Source organism: Neolamprologus multifasciatus, chromosome 22 (assembly GCF_963576455.1).
Source record: "Neolamprologus multifasciatus chromosome 22, fNeoMul1.2, whole genome shotgun sequence".
In the NCBI taxonomy this organism is placed as follows: domain Eukaryota; kingdom Metazoa; phylum Chordata; class Actinopteri; order Cichliformes; family Cichlidae; genus Neolamprologus; species Neolamprologus multifasciatus.
Genome location: NC_140459.1, coordinates 6,617,350 through 6,629,776, shown reverse-complemented (window position 1 = coordinate 6,629,776; position 12,427 = coordinate 6,617,350). Strand labels below are relative to the sequence as shown.

Here is a 12,427-nt window from a genome sequence, read left to right as displayed (position 1 = left end):
CTTCATCATAGCTGGACTGGCCATTGGGCATACCGGGCATTTGCCCGGTGGGCCGCTGGCGATTTTTTGTTTTTATGGGCCGATCGATTTTTTATTATTTTTTTGGAAGGGTATAAATAATGAAAGGTGTTGGATTGGCCAATTGGTCATGATCGACTCTGGGCTGGACCAATTACAGCCGAGGAGGTCGGATGCACCCCCCCCTTGTTTAGCAATCTTATAGGCCATCCATCGGCTCTTTGTTACTTCGGAAACATGGCTTAAACAATTTCCACGACGTAATCCGATAACAACCGATCTCTTTACCCGTCGGCTTCCCGTGGCTGTCATGCAACAGGTGTTGTGCCAAAAAGTGATTGCCTGCCAAAAACTGATTTCCAATGTTTGCGTGTATTTTTATGTGTAATATCTATGTTGGTAAATAGACTTCAGTGAACAGCGTTTACAAAGGGGCTATATATGGAATTAAAAAATTATCTGTTTTTTCAAGTATCTTTACAACTCTGTGTTATTGTACTTACATTATAACCAATCCGGTCCTTTATCCCCACTTTAAATACTTTTACAGAACTATTGTAATATTTGAGCCATTTCTGCTGTCCAACTACTTCTTACAAAATACATTTTTAATGTTAATTAGACTTTTTTTAACGGCATAAATAAAGGTTATATAAAAGTCACTGCCAAAGACTGATTGCGGCTTCTACCTTGTTACACTAATGTTGTTTGTAGCTCAATATGACTTTATGTCATCCATGAGGGATGCATTTGACATATGTTTCACATATTATAGCCCAACAAGTTACTTATAGCAATTTAAATACGAGCAATCAGTTTTTGGCAAATACCGGAAATCAGTTTTTGGCAGACAATCACTTTTTGGCACAACACCGGCTATTGCAGTTAATAATACAACAGTTTCTTGCCATTTTTTGTGTTTCTTTTTATCGCTGTGTAACTGAGTTCAATTGAAAGCCTGCATGCGCTAGTACCGCTTGCCACAAGTTCCCAGAATCCTTTGCGGTTTCACCCCTGAATGACGTCACATTTTTGGTGGGCCGGTCTCTAGTCAAAATGCCCGGGCCAATTTTTTGTCCCAGTCCAGCCCTGACCTTCATAACTGCTTTTTAACATGCATGATATTGGGTTATCATCAGAAAACAGCGAAAAGAAACGCGCAATGTTGGGTAAATAAAGTGTATTAATTAGTCTCCCATGATGCATTTTCTTTTGAAAATCAAAACACAACGATCTACTCAATAGTAAGTGTTACTATGTTATTAAGTAATAATTATAATTAGTGTTCTTATTCCAATTTGATCTACTTTGTGACTCTCAGAGCAAATCATGCAAAGACTTGAGCCATAATGATATTAAAATCAAAGTTTTAAAATTCTATATCATTACATCCTATGTTTGAGTAAAGATTTGCACTGTGGCAAATTATCAGAAAACTTTGCCATAGTTGAAGTACTTCGTTTTTATGATTATGACTTCTTCTTCACTTGTGCTTGGACACGTCATGCTCAGGGCAATGCATCACTAAAGTACCTTCCAGTTTTATAGCTCAGTTGTATTTCCGCTCCTATAACCTGCAAAGAGAAGCCTTGAAGAATTCCAACTCGTCAGCACAAACTGCTGGTGCATCTAATATAAAAAGAGAAAACCTGAGAGAGAGTAAGTCAGAGACAGTAAGTCTCCATTTACACAATAGAAAAGATTATCTATTGCTGGTCCTACTTATTTTTGATGTGGATAAAAAAAACATATCCTATTGCAACATAGCTGGGCACAAAGTACCCACCGCTATCCAAAAAAAGAAAAAACAGACCTGTCAGACTTGTCCCCTGTAGGTGATCGCACCTCAGCAGGTCACCCGGGTGTTCACATTGGTGGGAAAATGTCCTCGGGGGTGAGGAAACTTCAGCAGGGCTGATAAAAACCATCATCACCAAGTCATCACCTTCACTGCTAAGTAGAAAGGCAGAGATGACAAGGCCTCCAGAGGTGCAGGAAAAGTAAGTCCAGGCTGTCCAGGAACACCTGCCAAATGTGTAGCTTCTCAAAAAGTGTTCAGGATGTATTTACTTCAGCTGCAGGTTCAGCTTCTCTTTGTGACAGACCATCATTAGAGACCTGCTTTAGATTCTAATTTAACCCGTTCTTTATATGTATACATTGAAATTTCAATGTATTTCAATACAAGATCATTCTACTAAGAACGTCATTTGCCCATCCTATCTGAAATAATCCATAAAGGCATTCCTGAGATGGCATTAAGGAGTGTTGCTGTCAAAATGGGAAAAAAGTGTTCCGAGCATGTGGGGCGAGGGAGTTACACGTGTCTATACACCAGGAGAAATCTTATCTTGAGCTATTTTTAAACTTTACATTGACTTGCTGTTTTGTTAGGGTTAGACTCAAAAAACGTCCCGAAGATGACAACACCAGTGTGCATTTTAATCTACATTTAATTATTTACATAAACGCTTCATTTTCACCGTGTAATTTTCCTGTTTTGTGCTTTTTGCTGCTTTCACCTCATGGAGGATGCAGTTTGGTATTTATAAACAGTGATTCATTAACTATTAATACCTAATTGAAGGTGCTAACAAGGTGGGATGAAGGAAACAGATTGCTACAAAACAACTTGATTAAAAATGACAAGTGGAAACGTGAAATTAAAGTTTACATTTTATGTTTGTTAAGTATGTATATTTAGATCTACACGTGGCCTTTAATAAGGTGGGAGGTGATGAACTCATTTGGAAATGAAAACTGACTGAAAATGACAAGTGAAAACTTGTGATGTTAAAATCGAGCAGGTTATTTTCTCCATTAAGAACAAATGAACATTTTCTATATCTGGCTTTTAAAACGCTGGAGTTCACTTAACTATAAAGTGGAACCGTAACACTGACAGCTTGCACAAAGAACATAAGGGGCTGAAATCCTGAGAAAGTGTAGAGAGCTATAGACTTATTTTAGCTGCACAAATCAGAAAACTACGGAGCCCCGCAGGGGACATGGGAGAAAAAGAAATTAAGACGGTCTTTTGCGAGATCTCGCAAAACTAACTCGGGATCTCGCAAAAGTTTTAGCCGCATTCTTCCCGTTAGCTCGAAGCTAACGGGAGGTCGAGACCTACTACAGCCGGGAGGAACACCGCTTTCCCGGCACATCGTGCCTCGACCTCCCCGTCGGCTCCAGCGTTTAAAACGCTGGAGTTCACTTAACTTTAAAGTGGAACCGTAACACTGACAGCTTGCACAAAGAACATACAGGGCTGAAATCCTGAGAAAGTGTAGAGACTTACTTTAGCTGCACAAATCAGAAAACTACGGAGCCCCGCAGGGGACATGGGAGAAAAAAAATTAAGACGGTCTTTTGCGAGATCTCGCAAAACTAACTCGGGATCTCGAAAAAGTTTTGCGAGATCTCGCAAAAGTTTTAGCCGCATTCTTCCCGTTAGCTCGAAGCTAACGGGAGGTCGAGACCTACCACAGCCGGGAGGAACACCGCTTTCCCGGCACATCGTGCCTCGACCTCCCGGTCGGCTTCGAGCCAGCGTCCGAAGAATGCGGCTAAAACGTTTGTTTTTGAGTGTTGAGTGTTTGAGTTTGTTTTGCGAGATCCCGAGTTAGTTTTAATTTTTTCTGCTTTCAGTAAATTTGAAATTTCATGAATAACAACAATTATATTGTGGCATTAAAGATATAATTTTGATTAAACAACTTGTGCAGACTGGTGGAGATTAAGCATAAAAATATTTAAAAATTAATTTAGTAATTACCAGTACTGTTAATTTAGGGCAGCTGTGGCATACAGCTTAAACCGGGTGGTGGCCTAATACACTTTCAGAGCAATGTATATAACTCAGTATAGACTATATAGCATGGGCTTTGATCTGTGGTTGTTGATCAATGGTCATGACAATTTGCATATTAATAATCAAGGAACTGACCTCACAGCCCACTGCTCATTCAGTGGTGCTCGTTTCAGTCATAGGGCAAATGTACTGTTTATAAGATTGGGGAAACCTGCAGTCAGCTGAGACTGAAGAAGTCACTTGGATGAGTGACGAAACATTTCTCCCACTGTCTTGATGCATTCTCAATCATGCAGGTAAGTAAATCTCCAAAAGTTGGTTCTGTTCACCTGGACGTAGCGTTTTCAGTGGGAAAATGTTATGTCAGATGAACAGAATCAACCTTTGGAGTACCTCAGTATACCACATTTAATTCTTTTTTTTGCCTTTAAAGAAATAAATTAATCAGGAATAATAGAAGCAGCACGGTGACACGGTGGTTAGCACTGTTGCCACACAGCAAGAAGGTCCTGAGTTCAATTCCACCATCAGGCCGGGGTCTTTCTGTGTGGAGTTTGCATGTTCTCCCCGTGTTTGCGTGGGTTCCCTCCGGGTACTCCGGCTTCCTCCCACCGTCCAAAGACATGCAGCTTGTGGGGATAGGTTAATTGGATAATCCAAATTGTCACTAGGTATGAATGTGCAAGTGAATGGTTGTCTGTCCCTGTGTGTTGGCCCTGCGACCGCCTCTTGCCCTATGACATCTGGGATAGGCTCCGGCGCCCCCCCGCGACCCTGAAAAGGATAAGCGGAAGCGAATGTATGGATGGATAATAGAAGCTATATGATAGAAACTAACAAAGAGTTAAAAGACATGCCGAAGCTTAATTTCGTGTTTCATGCCATGTTCACGGCATGTGGGAGGAAAGGAACAGATGGGACGTATTCCCAAGTTAATGATCTATACATGTCACAGGATAATCAGAATGCTTGGTTGGGGACTGAATTAAAAATATGGTGCATTGAAGCTATTAATTAAACTAAATAAAGTTGACATTAGGCATTTATGTTTGTTAAGGCGTTTCTATGTGACAAATATATCTCAGCCTTACTGTACATGAAGACGAACTTTTGCTTGCTCTCTTTTTTAACGCTTTCTTTGTTATTATGCAGATTTGTTATTTTTAGCTGCTTGCCACTACTGTGAACATAATCCTCTTCTTTCCAGAGAAGCAGTCTACTGTGAACATCTACAGGAAGTGTTACAGCTTAACAACAAGATGAAGATGAAGTAAGTTCAAATTAAAAAGAAAACAACAATGATGGTGTTGCGATGTATAATTACGAAACGATACATTACACCCAGTTCATGAATATATGACGGGGACGCTTCCCTAAGTTTTTCCTCTTCATTTCCAACATTCGCTCATTCATACAGACATGGGAGCTGTCAGCTTTTTGATCCACTTCTCTTTTTAAATTCTGGCTTTTATACAAGTGTAAAAAAAAAACTCTCTCTGAGGACAGGCTGCAAACAAGAATATACTGGAATATACTGGAAAGGAAAGGTGGCAAGGTGATCCAATCAAGAAAATCCACAGATCTGGCCCGTAATAACGTATTAACATTTCTTTATGAAAGATACCAAACGCCTACATCTCACCTCTTCATAATCTCTGGATCTGTGAAATTCCTGAAATGAGCATGTTTACTCGAGGGGGAGAGCAGATAGAGGCCAACATGTAAGTGTGGAGTGTGCTCGTGTAAAACCCTTACGGTGAATTAGGCAGTTCAGCCTGAAGGCAAAGATACATGGCAGAGAACTCCACACTTTTTTTCTTCCACAGCAGTGAGTGGGTTCAAAGCAGAAAACATTTCACCAAATCCAATTTTTTTTTCACTCGACCTTGCTGAACCTCTGCATTCAGTCATCGGCATCTCCATCGCTGCAGCTCAATCACACGTGATCAGTTTTGGATGAAGGTATACACAAATAGACCGTCTGTATGGAACGTTCACACACACGAGAATAACCAGGATTTAGTGCACAAACACACACACACACCTTTAAATTAGCAAACCTAGCTAAATGTAAAGGCACCTGTAAAATGCCCTTGCATCTATATAAAGCTGTCCACTGTCATTTCAACTTCAGTGTCTCCATGAGAAATGATCCAGAGTGGATGTGCATGCAGTCGAATGAAATGAGCAGAAGCATTAAATTTACCCTTCAGTGAAACACTCAGGGGCTGGTTGTTTTTAAAAAAAGGCTCTCGTGGGTCTAGTTATTTCTCATGTGGATTCCTCCTTTGTTTGTTTTCTCCTATGATGTAATTGGCCTTTTATTGTGTGAGTTGAAGTAAAGTGAAACTGACAGTAGTGCGGTTCTGCAGATGACTAAGACTAAAACTAACTACTAAAACTAAAATGCAGTGAAACTTTTACAATTAGCAGTAGTGCTGTTAAATTATATTTTGTCAATGTTAATTAATCCTTAGTTTAGACATGTTTAGAGAGAGTTAAAATATAGAAATGTGCATTTGCACAGCATTATAGTCAAGCTCAAAATAACTCAAACACCTACATACGAGTGACAGCTGAAAATTAAAAGCACTTTGCATAGTGCTTTTTTTTTTTCAGAGGTAATACACATTCCTTACTTATTCCTTACTTGGAAAAATAAGTGACCTAAGTATGAGACATGATTTTGTTGGCAAGCCCCCAAAAGCAACACTGAGGCAACTGTTGTTGTGATTTGGCGCTATGTAAATCAAATGGATTTTAAGAGATATAAAAAAGCTCAGTGATTGCTTTTATAAATTGTGCTACAAAAACAAAACAAAATTGTGAAAATTGGTTCTAAAATATCAATGATAGGAGAAGTTGGACTGGTTTTAATAAAACTTAATTTCCTTTTTTTGATATCAGTTATTTTAACTGTAAGGGAGTGGTTACAGCTCAGTATTAGGGGTGCAACGATACTCATATCGATATTGAACCGTTCGATACAGTGCTTTCGGTTCGGTACGCATATGTATGAACAATACAACATTTTTTATTTATTTTATCAACTTTTATTCTGACGATGCTGTCTGTGTTGAGCGCTCAGTGGATCTGCATTCGACTACCTAGGCTGCACTGTCGAGTGCAGATCCACTGAGCGCAGTGCAAGCTAGCAAGACAGAAGTTAAGCTCTCGTTGCAACATGGCAAATTGAACCTCCCCCACGCTCATTCAGATCTGGCCTTTGGAACTATCTTGATTTTCATGTGAAGTATGACCCTGATGGTAAGCGCGTCATGGACTAAAGTAAAACAGTATATCGGATGTGCCATGCAATGCTTAATTGGTGGGAACTAGTGCGTTAGCGCAGTTAGCTCGTTAACGTGTTGACGCCGTCCAGCCCGAATACATATACGAATATTTAGACAGCCGTTAGCACATGGTTCTCCTTATGGGGACCTGATATGTTTAATATGCTGCTGAGAATATAGCCCAGAAGAAGCGTATAGTATAGCTTTTATTTTGGAAAGAGCCATTTCTCTGTAATAAACTCTCTTTTCCAAAGATGAGTGATTTCTCGATCAGATAGATTAATTTTTTTATCCCTTTGTTGTTTCAGCAACATTAAATTTAAAAACTGTACTTTTGAGTTAAAATATATATTTATAATTTTAATAAATGATAAATTAAAAAGGCATGAACATTTTTTGTATCGAAAAAATATCGAACCGTGACACCAAAGTATCGAACTGAACCGAACCGTGAATTTTGTGTATCGTTGCACCCCTACTCAGTATCCTTTGTAAATGTGCGCGGACCTAATGCAAACCCCAATTTTTTGTAACACGCAACAACTTTTTGCACCTAAAACCAAAGAAATGTTAGCAACAGTAATAAAACCAATTTGTTCGTATAAATGAACAATTTCTAAAAATGTGACTTTATGAAATAGTTTGAGTTATGGATTGTGTGTGTGTGGTAACACAAGGTTGCAGGGGGCTATCCCAGCTGTTATGAGGCAGGAGGCAAGGTACACCCTGTAGGGTCACAGGTCACCACTCTGTGGAAATTACTACGAAAAAATCTATAGAGGTTGCAGAATTCACGCAGAAAGGCCCCTGGATTTAAATTTGCCAAGTGGATTTAAACCCTGGACCGTGTTCCCGTGAGGTCACAGTGCTTCTAACCACTGCATCACTGTGCCACCTGTTAGTGGTATCAATCAGGGGATAAAGTGGAATTTGGCTAGAGGGGGAACCCTAATATCATGCGTCTTTGTGAGTCAAGATGACCAGAATCAGTTCCAGTATTTCCTTTTTTTTGGACTAGCCTCATTATCAGATTTGTGCTGCTGCTGTGGCTCTGAGATAGATTTAGCCAGCTGTACTCCACAACGTATTAGCAGATGTTATCATACTAATGTGATGGTTTGCCAATCCCCAGTTATAGTGTAAAAGTACAGTCTGGCAAGTGAAAACCTCACTGACTTAAAATTTCTATGTGCAGCCTACCTTAGCCTGCGTTTGGGTTCTCTTTCCACAGTTTCCTAACACTTTTTTTCTGTTTTTCTCTAATTTCCTTCTTTCTTGTTTACAGTGAGGTTTTATAAATGTTTTTAATGGGATTTAAAGTTTGACATAACCTCATAGTTAGCTGCAGAAATACGCCTTCATTTTCTATTTGGTTTTTTATGGATTTTGTCTAACAACCCACAGAGATCCATTATTCTAAATTGGCCTTTGGGGTGGATGTGAGCGTGCATAGTTGTTATTTCTCTGTTTTTTAACTTTATGACATGTGACCTGTCCTGGGTGTGCCTCAGGACAGGTCACATGTCAACCTCTGATTGTTTTTAAACTGTGCAGCTTCAACTTCAACCAGAGAACTCGGAGGTAATTTGAGGATGTAGTTTTCAAGCACTATTTCGTTTTCAGAGCAGAGCAGAAATTGAGTTTTGAAGTGACAAATCTGCTGCTGCAGACAATTTTAACATTCCTATTTACCTGTTCACCAATTCAGGCTCACATGGGAACACAATGTTTCTCTCTCTTTTTTTTTTTTTCGTTCTCAAAGTCAACAAACAGCAAAGGGTTCATTCACAGCTAGACACCAAAACTGAGTGAGAACAAGGTACGTTAAACCTTACGTACTGTTTGGACCAATTTTTTTTTTTTTTTACCCGGAAGTTTGCTGACTTCTCCTAAAGTGACCCAAAATACACACAAAGTTAAATACTTTAAAGTTTGTGCATCGTTTTGTACAGGTGCTATACTGTCACAGAACTGCCTGTCCTCCTACCACATATGCCCAGGCTCCCACAGAGACACCTGCGCCTGCTGGTCTTTGAAGGATATAGTAGAAGGAAACAGAAAATGAGGAATGATCATCTATGATGCACAAAAGGAATAGAGGTCATACACAGATCACATGGTGTCTTGAGATAGAGGGCTTTGGCAAGACAAGCTCTCAAACAGGGCGGCGCGGTGGCGGTTAGCGGTGTTGCCTCACAGCAAAGAGGATATCTCAGCAGGAGCATTTCAGTGTGTCATCCGCATGTTCTCTCCTCCAGCTATTCCAGCATCCACTCAGTGACATACAGGTTGGTTAACTAGTGATTCTAAATTGGCTGTGGATGTGAGGTAGATAAAGTGCTCTATGAATGTATGGTTAAACTAGTAAGAGCAGAAAAACATAATATAAATGTGAGTAAATTAGATTACGTTTGCACCTACAGGCACCTGCATGAAATAAAACAATCTGAAAAGAAACAAATGGTCATATCCGTGTTTTCTGACCTAACTGAAATTAACTGAGATCATAAGAGGAGTTGGGAGGGGGTGTAAGATTATAAAGGCGCTTGAGCTGCCATTTAAGGGACTGCGTGAAACAAGTGCACGTCCCACACATGCAAGCTGTCCTACCTAGGGATGGGTATCGTTTAGGTTTTATCTGATACCGGTGCCAAACCGGTACTTTTGAAACGGTGCCGGTGCTTAAACGGTGCTCGAACCGGTGCTTAAAGAATGGAAAACACAAAATTGGTCCAAAAACCTCTCATGTTCAGCTGTTTTTTTTGTAAAAAGATAACAATGTTAGCCTTTTCTGCAGCTATAGGGCATATATGGTATCATTCTTGGCTGGAAGCAGTGCTTTAACAATGGAAAAAACAAAAACTTTATCCAAAAACCTCTCATGTTTAACTGTTTCCCACTTTTTATTTGGTCATTTTTGCTTTTTTGGCCAGGGTGAAGGGAGTATCTGCCATCAAACAAGAAGACAGCTGCATGTAGCTATGATGGTGTTTGCTGTTCACCTTACATGCATTAATGTAATAACGTGGTTAGCCTACTCAACGTAAATTATACACGAACAACATTAAGCTACTCACGCAGAGAAGAACGGCTGCTGCTGCCATCATCATCCTCATCATTTCTGCTACACTGGCAGGGCTAGGGGCCAGGACTCTACTCTTCAGCTTTTTGGGGGATGTTGCTAACTCTTCGTCCGATAACAGGCACCACACCTGCAGTAGATGCGCTCGGTGTGAGGTCTCGCAGCAAGCTATCAAATACGGCGCATTTTTCGGCTTTTAAAAAAAACGCTATGCGTCGCCAGGTGTTTCATCGGATTTCAGGTGTTACCTCCTTTCCACAGTATCACCTTAAAGCACTTGTTGCAGGCTGCTGAGTTTGCATCTTTTGCTGTGAAGTACAGCAAGACTTTTGACCGCTTCGCCTTGGGCATTTTTAATCTGTAGCTCTGCTCTAAAAGAACGTACGTACCTGGACCCGCCTACTATCCCCGGAAACGTAAAATGATTGGCTAGAATTCAAAGTGTATCACATCTCAGGAAAAAAAAGCACCGAAATAAAGCACCGAAATGTGCGCTGCTTTTCGGTCTGGTTACTACCGTTTATGTCAGAACCGGTGCCATCATGGCACCGGATACCGGTACCCATCCCTAGTCCTACCGCTGTTCTGAATGCACAGACTGATTTGAAATAAGCACTGTTTTTCATGTTTTATGCTTTTAATTACATTTTATTTCATGCTGAATTAATATTGATAATTAGAGATGATAGTTTTTCTTATGATTTAGCTGGTTGTGTTGGTTATTCATGGATATATAAATAATCCAAAGAATTTCAGAATGTTTGCATCATTTTCAACTGAATATATTTAAAACATTATACAGGACATGATATCATTTACATAAAAACATATACTTTAACCTGCTCTCTGAAACATTATAAGGATTAATCATCCATTTTTTAATGTCATACATACTGCATTCAAATTGCATTTTTGAGTAAAGCAGTAATGTAAAACACATTTGTCATCTTTTTCACACCATGCTTGGTGCGTAAGGACCTTTACTTTCAGGAAAAGTAACAAGTAATATGTAATACATTACTTTTCATGAGTAATAGTCACAACACTGGTCATTACAAATAGAAAATGACTCGAATCATTACACTAGAGTACCTAACAAAGATAATAAATAGAGTTTATTTTATCGCTGTCGCAGAGATATTCTCATTAACCTTGTTTTTTGCTAATATTAAGTCATATTTCACTTTGTGTTTTTGTGTGTGTGTGTCTCAGATGTCATATCTAGTGATACAAAAAGTAAAATTAGTTGTTGTCTTAGTGCCTGTAGAGATGCTACCATGTTTTTTAAGAGGAAAACTCCAGCTGGAGTGTTGTCATGGTAATAAAGTCTTATTTTATCACAACAAACAACAGTTACAGCAGTTAATTAGGAGGCTTACCAGCACTCATTGAATTGCAGTTAACCATCCAGATAACCTTCCTCCTCTACATGTTGATAGGCTTTTAGGGTGAAGACTTAATAACGAGGAGCACGGCAGACTTTAGAGCAAACTCTGATGTGGTAACATCACTTAGATTAGACGCACAATGAGTGTTTCAGTTCAGCTTAAGAATATATACAACATATCATATATCGTATATATAGATGGATGCAGATAAGTAGATCATAGAGCAAATATAAAAGTCTAAAAGGTGAAGCCAGTGTAAAAGTGCCCTAGGACTGCAATCTTTCTAATAACTCACAGAGGATGGCTCTTCTGTTTGCAAAAGAAACCTTCAATGTATAGAAATCTATCGCGCAATTACCTTTCAGTTGACTTGCTAGTTTCAACTGCTTAATTACATTTTTTTTGAAGAGCATATATATATCCTTAGAATCAAAAAGGAGAATAAAGCAGGGCATGTTTAGGATGGACCTATAATTATTATACTTATAATTATTACTATGGCCTTATGACTGAGAGGTTGCTCCTGTATGAGGCTCTCCTGTCCCTCAGTTTCTCAGTCAGATTCAGCTCTAGGACCTCACATCCCCCCCAAAACCCAAGATTGCTGCCAAATGAGCACCAGTTTGCTTTGTTTGTAGAAAACAACACAGCTTTCTGCCAGGAGACTGGGTCGCATGCAGTCACTCGTTTTAGAAATACTTGGAAATCATTTAACATTACAGATTCTGATGTAATTACCAGTGTGTTTCTGGCAGATCACAGTGAGTGTTTTTATTGTCGAGTTGCACGTTACCAAATGGGTCAAAACGAACAATCGGGTATTGAACATTACCAT

General features: G+C 39.4%; 1 protein-coding gene and 1 long non-coding RNA gene across 5 annotated transcripts in view; both read right to left on the bottom strand.

The window, feature by feature from the left end:
- The window catches only part of pvrl2l (PVR cell adhesion molecule related 2 like), a 381,196-nt gene that overhangs the window by 111,076 nt on the left and 257,693 nt on the right, over positions 1 to 12,427 (bottom strand). The window lies entirely within an intron of this gene.
- The window catches only part of LOC146492779 (uncharacterized), a 100,000-nt gene that overhangs the window by 86,753 nt on the left and 820 nt on the right, over positions 1 to 12,427 (bottom strand). Inside the window, exons 1-2 of the long non-coding RNA XR_014871995.1 lie at positions 10,783 to 12,427; positions 1,113 to 9,732 (exon numbers count right to left, since the gene is read on the bottom strand). The exon at positions 10,783 to 12,427 is cut by the window's right edge and continues 820 nt beyond it. This is a non-coding gene — a long non-coding RNA (uncharacterized LOC146492779). The remainder of the gene's footprint in view (positions 1 to 1,112; positions 9,733 to 10,782) is intronic.